This window comes from Lathyrus oleraceus, chromosome 5, assembly GCF_024323335.1.
Source record: "Lathyrus oleraceus cultivar Zhongwan6 chromosome 5, CAAS_Psat_ZW6_1.0, whole genome shotgun sequence".
NCBI lineage: Eukaryota > Viridiplantae > Streptophyta > Magnoliopsida > Fabales > Fabaceae > Lathyrus > Lathyrus oleraceus.
Genome location: NC_066583.1, coordinates 595,292,961 through 595,301,425, shown reverse-complemented (window position 1 = coordinate 595,301,425; position 8,465 = coordinate 595,292,961). Strand labels below are relative to the sequence as shown.

Below are 8,465 nucleotides of genomic sequence, written 5' to 3'. Positions count from 1 at the left end.
TCAGGGCGAAAGCAATTTTTAAGGTTAATTAAATTCTAATCATTTTCAAAAATTATTTTTAAAAGTTAAATGTGAGGACGAGAGTTAAGCATTTAAGTTTAATCATATAATCTAAGTCAACAGAGCGAGAGTTTGAGACAAAGGTGTTTAAACGGTTAGTATTTTCTCAAAAAGAGTTTCTATAGATTATGTTGTTTTCAAAAAGTGATTTTAGATTTAGCGAAATAGTGAGAGCGTACGTTAATATAAAGTCATAGTCTGATTCAACAGAGCGAGAGTTTGAGGACAAGACTTTTAATTAATAGTGTCTACTGAAAAGACTTATTTTAAAATTAAGAAAAAGACCAACGAAGATTTGATTACCTAATTACGACGAACTACATACCGATATCCGTGTAATTTGATATTTAATCTAGATCTAAATTTAGTTTTACTATTCCCCCTAATCATCAAAGTATCATCCGCCTTAGCTTTACGCAGTAACCCTAGAAAAATGGTATATCGATTCATTAAGTCCCTGTGGGATCGATATCTTTCAAAACTACGCGATTAGACTGTGCACTTGCAGTTAATACCCCGATAGACTCACAAAGTCGCGATCAAGTTTTTGGCGCCGTTGCCGGGGAGTTTTATTTAGTCGATATCGTAACTCTCCTGTTACGCTGTAGAGACTAAGGCAATTTTTATTTCCTTTCTTTTTCGTTGATTTGTATGCCACACACTCGCTCACAAGGCGAACCGTACTACTTACAAATCAACGACGTTGAACGATATCTCCAATTATTACGACTAATTCGGGAGTATCGTGCTACAAACAATCTTTCTCCAATCGAAATTCCTGATCTTAAAAATCTTCTTCCTTCGACGATACCAACGATGGCAGAACCAGCTCGTGCTCTTCGAGATTACGCTACTCCATCGCAAGATGAGCCGTATTCAAGTATTGCTCCACCCGCAATCAAAGCAAACAACTTCGAACTTAAACCTTCGCTGTTGCAGGCAGTGCAACAAAACCAATTTTCTGGAAATCCTACCGAGGATCCAAACCTTCATTTATCCGTATTTGTCCAATACGCTGACACTGTTAAAGCTAATGGTGTCACTTCAGAGGCAATTTGACTTCGTCTCTTTACTTTCTCGTTAAGAGATAAAGCTAGAAGATGGCTTCAGTCTCTTCCTTCCAACTCAGTCACCACAGGGAATGAGTTGAAGAAAGTCTTTCTTGCCCGATATTTTCCCCCAAGCAAAACAACTATGTTGAGAGCCCAGATAAATGGATTTAAGCAAAAAGACAACGAGTCTCTTTTCGAAGCATGGGAAAGATACAAAGACATGATGAGACTTTGCCCACACCATGGTTTAGAGGACTGGTTAGTAATTCACACCTTCTATAATGGTCTCTTGTACAACACAAGGTTAACAAAAGACGCCGCCGCCGGTGGTGCGCTTATGGATAAACCTTACACCGACGCTTATCAACTTATCGAGAGCATGGCCCAAAATCATTATCAATGGGGAAGCGACCGAACAATGGTAGAGAAACCTAAAACAAAAGGGGGCATGTACGAGATAAGTAGCCGTGATCATGTTAATGCAAAAGTGGATGCTCTTGCCCAGAAAATTGAAAGTTTAAATGTATCACCTCCAGCCACTGTGGTTGCCGTAACTCAAAATTGCGAAGTCTGTGGAATTCAAGGTCACACGCCTACAGATTGTCAACTCCTAACAGGAATTCAAACAGAGCAGGTGAACTATGCTCAAGGAAATCCCTACTCGCATACCTATAACTCAAACTGGAAGAACCATCCTAACTTTTCATATAAAAGTAACAACGCTCTATACGCACCAGGTCAAGCTCTCAGTCAAGCCCCAGCTATACCTCCTGGATATCAAAAGCCGACCCCATCTACACCTAACAACAACGTTCCTAGGAAATCCAATTTGGAAATCATGATGGAGAACTTCATAGCTTCTCAACAGCAAACCAATAAAGAGTTCTTAAACCAGAATGTACACACTAGCGAACAGATTAAACAACTAGCAAGTAAAGTGGATGCCCTGGCTACCCATAACAAAATGCTGGAAACACAAATCTCGCAAGTAGCTCAACAACAAGCGCCTACTGCTGCCCCAACTGGTACCTTTCCTGGACAGCCCCAACCTAATCCGAAAGGCCACGCTCATGCAATTATATTAAGAAGTGGAACAGAGGTAGAAGGACCGTCTGACCCAAGGGTTGAGAACCAAAACTCTAAAAAGTCAACTGAGGAAGAAGGTAGACCTAAGGAAAAGGAAGAGTGTAATAAAGAAGCCGTAGAAAACAAAGAACCTTATGTACCTCCGCCACCTTACAAACCACCTATCCCTTGTCCTCAAAGGCTAATTAAAACCAAAGACGCGGGCCAATTTAAAAAATTTGTTGACCTACTGAAACAATTAAACGTCACCATTCCTTTTACAGAAGCTATTACACAGATGCCTTCATATGCTAAGTTCTTAAAAGAAATTTTATCTAATAAAAGGAAACTTGAAGACAGCGAAACTGTTACACTCACTGCTGAGTGTAGCGCAATAATCCAAAATATGCCTCATAAACTTAAAGATCCTGGTAGTTTTTCTATACCTTATCATATAGGAAAATTTGTCATAGATAAAGCTTTATGCGATTTAGGAGCCGGTATCAGTGTTATGCCCTTGTCCATATGCAAGAAACTTGAAATGGGAGAATTAAGACCAACTAAAATGTCTGTGCAATTAGCAGATCGTTCCGTTAGATATCCCGTAGGAATTCTTGAAAACGTTCCCGTGCGCATAGGTCAATTCTACATTCCCACCGATTTTATAATTATGGACATAAGAGAAGATAAAGTTACCCCCATTATATTGGGAAGACCCTTCTTAGCAACCGCTGGTGCTATCATAGACGTAAAACGAGGACGACTCACTTTCGAAGTAGGAGAAGAGAAAATTGAGTTCATTCTTTCCAAATTTTTGAAAGCACCTGCAATAGAAGACACATGTTACTTCATGGATATCATCGATGAATGCATAAAAGAAACAGAATTAGAAAATGACGAATTATCCGACTATCGTGTAGAAGACAGACTGAACCAATGTTTAGCAATAACATCAGATCCTACGCAATGCCTTAAGAAACCAACCCTCGACCTGAAAACACTTCCCAAAAATCTGAGATATGAATTCCTAGACTTAGAACTTGAACGACCAGTGATAGTCAATGCAGACCTAGGAAAACTTGAAACCGAAAAACTCCTACATATCTTAAGAAAATATCCAACCGCACTAGGATACAACATCACCGATCTTAAAGGGATAAGTCCTTCTATTTGTATGCACCGCATCATGCTAGAAGAAGACTGTAAAACTTCTAGGGAACATCAAAGGAGACTAAACCCGATCCTGAGTGAGGTAGTGAAGAAGGAAGTAATGAAGTTATTAGAGGCAGGTATCATATATCCTATATCCGATAGCAAATGGGTTAGTCCTGTACACGTAGTACCAAAGAAAGGAGGTATAACAATGATCGAAAATGAAAAAGGAGAAACTATAACCAAACGAATTGAATCGGGATGGAGAATGTGCATTGACTACAGAAAGCTAAACAAAGCAACCCGAAAAGATCATTTTCCTTTACCATTCATAGACCAGATGTTAGAGAGACTGGCCAAGCATTCTCATTTCTGCTATCTGGACGGTTACTTAGGTTTCTTTCAAATGCCAATTCATCCTGATGACCAAGAAAAGACAACGTTCACATGTCCTTTTGGTACCTTCGCTTATCGACGAATGTCGTTTGGCTTGTGCAATGCTCTTGCAACCTTCCAAAGGTGCATGATGGCAATATTCACCGATTTTCTCGAAAACATCATGGAAGTCTTTATGGATGACTTTTCCGTATGCGGACAAAGTTTCGAAGAATGTCTTGAAAACCTAGAAAGAGTTCTAGAACGATGTGTAAAAGTAAACCTAGTACTTAATTGGGAAAAATGTCACTTTATGGTACAAGAAGGAATTGTTTTAGGACACATCATATCAAATAGAGGAATCGAAGTAGACAAAGCCAAAATAGAAGTAATCGAAAACTTTCAACCTCCGAAAACAGTGAGAGAAATACGAAGCTTCTTAGGACATGCAGGTTTTTACCGACGATTCATTAAAGATTTCTCTAAAATAACTAAACCTTTAACCGGATTATTAATGAAAGATGCTGAATTCATCTTCAACAATAAATGTTTAGAAGCATTTCAAACACTTAAACAAGCATTGATCTCCGCGCCCATAATGCAGACCCCGGATTGGAATGAACCTTTCGAAATAATGTGTGACGCAAGTGACTACGCCATAGGTGATCGCTCGACTTTATGAGTCGAATTTGGGGTACAAACTGCAAGTGCACAGTTCTATCGCGTAGTTTTAAAAGATATCGATCCCACAGGGACTTATGAATCGATATACCGTTATCTAAGGTTACTTCGTAAAGCTAGGGCAAATGATATTTTGATTGTTTGGGGGAAAAGTTAAAACTAAACTAAAATCTAGATTAAATATCAATAAAGCGGATATCGATACGTAGTTCGTCGTAATTAGGGAATCAATTCTTTGTTGGTTTCTTGGTTTTAAAAATAAATCTTTTCAGTTGACGCTATCGGTTAAAAGTTTTATCTTAAACTCTCGCTCTGTTGAATAAACTATGATTTTATATTAACGTAGTTGTCACTTATAGTTAAGTCAAAAACCACTTTTTGAAAACAATAGAATCCGTAGAAACTCTTTTTAAGAAAACACTAATCGTTTAAACACCCTTATCTCAAACTCTCGCTCTGTTGACTTAGGTTATATAATTAAGTTCAAATGCTTAACTCTCGCCCTCACATTCAATCTTTAAAAATACTTTTTGAAAAAGGTTAGAATTTAATTAACTCTAAAAATTGCTCTCGCCCTGATCTAGAATTAATGTCCAATTTACACTGTCCAGTCAAAACCTCAAACTCTCGCTCTATTGATTTTAACTTTTTTATGTCTTTTACTTTCGTACAAAAACTTTGTTATTAAACCTGTAAATTGAGACCGTAAAAAGAGTGATTTTAATTTTAAACTTAAATAAACCAACTTAGTTTTGATTCCTTCATTCCGCTTACTTTACATACCGATACCTAAATAAATTAGCCAGACATGCTAAACAGACTTAAATAAATATCATGCATAAACAGACTCATCGCAGACAAACAGTATAAATTAATAGTAAAAACAAGCATATATAAATTCAACAAATAAATATAGAACCTGAATAATTAAATAGCAGTCTTGAACACTCCACCACAGACTGGTTGGATTTGTTCTTGAGTTCTTCAATCAGGCAGAAAAATAAAACGAAGGAATAAAAAAAACTAGATTCTAACGTAAGGTTAGATCCGGTAAAAGGTACACAATAGTTTCCGGTGTAGAAACTATTGTGCGAAAAATTAATTAAGAGCTAGAAAAGAAAATAGAATTGCAAAAGAAAACAATATAAAAATTTGTAAAGGAATACTGTAAAAATATGCCTAAGCTGCTGGAAGAAGAAGAATGCGAAAACGGAAAAAATCTGGAAAAAGCGTGGAACCCTCAGCTTTCCAAAAAGCTACTATTTATATGCTACCTCCTGCAACTGCCTTCCGCGTCAAAAGTCTTCAACGTGCAGAATAGTTGGGCGTGGAAATAGGACTCAACTTTGAAGCGTTCCTTGTGCCTCAAATATAGGGGAATGGTGTGACGTCCGTCACACCATGTGTGACGTTCGTCACACAAGTGCATATAGCGTGACGCTCGTCACAACCTCTGTGACGCTCGTCACAGGCACAACGCCTGTGCCTTCTTTGGGCTGGGCTTGGCTTTTGCTATTTGTTTCCAAAAACTTCTTTTTCCACCTCCTTTTCTTCCTTTTTTTACTTTTGCTTCAAATAGATACCTGAGATAAATAGAAAGGAAATACCGCGTAATATCTGATAAAATGAAATAAATTAAAGCAAATAATAATATAATTTAATTGAATTAAGTCCTAAAATGTGATATAATTTCATGTTATCAAACTCCCCCATACTTAGATCTTTGCTTGTCCTCAAGCAAAATACGGTATAGAACTTAAAAAATTTAGCCAGATGAAATTTCAAAACATACATCAATTCGTACTAGGTTGCATGTAAACCTTGTTTAGAAGTGACTTGAGTTTAATCTTGACATCGACAACCACCATCACAACCTCAGATAACCTCACCTCATGCAAACCAGTTCAAGTAATGCCATTATAGTTGTCCTAGTTCCTTTACTCTTATTTCACCCGTTTTCATTCTAGCGAAATCACATTAAGCCCTTTATCTTTTCGCGCACATAGTGGAGTAACCGGTTAGTGATTCTGATCCCCTTTCAGCTAGAAGTTTTGGTACATAAGTCGGATAACTTCGTTATTCAGTCCATTGCAAATTGCGGGGGATCGGACCGTAGTCCGCCCTACCAAGTTCAGTACCAGATACCTACTGAACCAACTCATAATGGATCTCTCGTATAATGCTTTTGTATGATCTGCAACCTTTAGATTAAATGATCTGGTAAGGATCACCTAACTTAATTAGTGCATTTCCTGATATATATTTTTTTTTATGTTACTTTGGGAATCATTCACTTATATTCATCGGCTCTCCACGTAGTTTGCTATTAAGATGGTGCTGACTTCTCGTATAAACTACTTGGGGTTACTATAAGGTTAAAAGTCCATGGACTTGGTATAATAGGTGCTTATCCTGATCTAACGTGTTGAGGTTCTCAGAGCGTTGTTATGGTAATGATTTTGTTTTTGATTTCACTCAAGTTTTATAAAATAAGCAACCTTTATACTTATTGGGTGTATTAAATTTTTGTTATGGCTCATGAAAATTTGAGGGGAAATAGATAATAGAAAGTTTTTCACGCTAGGGACTTAACTTAAAATAAATCTATATTATGATAATATTTTTTTTTTAAATATAAATAACAATGAAAAGAAAAGTACATACTTGAAAAAGGAAAAAGGAGGATAGAAAGAACACGGTTTTTCCCCCTCATACTTAAATTAAACATTGTCCCCAATGTTTTAAGGGAACGAAATACAAAAAAGGAAAAGAAAAGGGAACTAAAATCAATGTGGCCTTCCGCCTCTTGTTCTTGGGCCTGGTGATCGCTGACGTAAGTCTAAGTTGTCGAACCTTCTAAACAACTCAGTGAACCGCTGATCGGTTATGGTATTCCTCTCTTCCTGCTGTTGTTGCATTTGACGCATCATTTGCATCATCTCGACATTCTGTGCTTGCATACCATCAATAGCATCCATGATGTCGTCGTTGGTTGCAGGCCTTCTTCGTCGACGACGTTGTGAGGATGGGCCAGTTGCATTATCGGAAGGGTTGAGCGGAACTGATTGTTGTGCAGGAGCATGATCACCTTGCTCCATTGCTTCAAACTCGTCTGCGGGCGGGTTTGTATGCGAATGCTCGGTAGCTTTGGGAGCATTCAGATCATAGAGGTGGCGGTTGGGATTGGTGACATCTGTTAGGGAAATGTTGGGGAGAACAACGCTTGGGACTGCCTGGTTATCACCATAAGGTAATATTTTCCGCCTATTCGGTTCTTTATTAGGCGGCTGGACCGACAGTAGCCTATATCCATAAATAGGGGAGGTAAAGATTCTAAAGTTTGGAGTCGGTCCCCTAGGTTTAAGCCAAGTGCTATGGTGGTGATTAATCCACCAATTATAAAAGGTTGCCGGCCTCTAGCACATAAGGTGCGGATATGATGAAATAGAAAGGAGGCGGCGTTTACCTTAGTATCCGGTTCGAAGACGCATTGGAGGAAGAATAACTCCTTTGAGTTGACCTTGCTGTTGTTCGGTCTTCCAAAAATGGTGTTTTGCAAGATGCGGATAAAGTACCGGATAGTTGGGTTATGTATGTGGGAAAGAAGGAGCTCTTCCCAGTTGTTGGCATCTACACCGGAAATTCGCTTGAAAAGATCGAAAACGGCAACTGTGTTCCAGTTTGAGTTTGGAGGTATTCTGGGGTGTACCTGACCTTCTATGGGAAATTGTAGCATGGTACTCAATTGGTTTTGGGTTAAGGAGTACTCGGTGTTGAACATACGGAAGGTTGCGGTGCCGGTTAAAAATTCGTCTTCACCGGCGGAAGTGGTGTATTCGTATGAACTTAAGAATTCTAAGGTTAGGGAGGGGTAGGTGGGTTGATTATGAGTGCAAAGGAAGGTTAAGTCGGCAAGGCGGAGCATCCACTCGATACCTTGGAGTAATCCTAATTGTTGTAAACAAGTTAAATCAGGATACCTGGTGGAGACGACGCCTCGCTGTTGGAAACGCTCGAATTGCTCCCTTTGATAATTTTCATCTTCGGATCGGAAGATGATATTTCCAAAATTCTGGTTTC

The 8,465-nt window shown here is 38.5% G+C and overlaps 1 non-coding gene across 1 annotated transcript; it reads right to left on the bottom strand.

The window, feature by feature from the left end:
- Nucleotides 1-1,254: 1,254 nt before the first annotated feature.
- LOC127089399 (small nucleolar RNA R71) lies at nucleotides 1,255-1,361 on the bottom strand. The gene has a single exon (XR_007790999.1). It is a non-coding gene; the product is annotated as a small nucleolar RNA R71 (small nucleolar RNA).
- Between the last annotated feature and the right edge of the window lie 7,104 nt (nucleotides 1,362-8,465).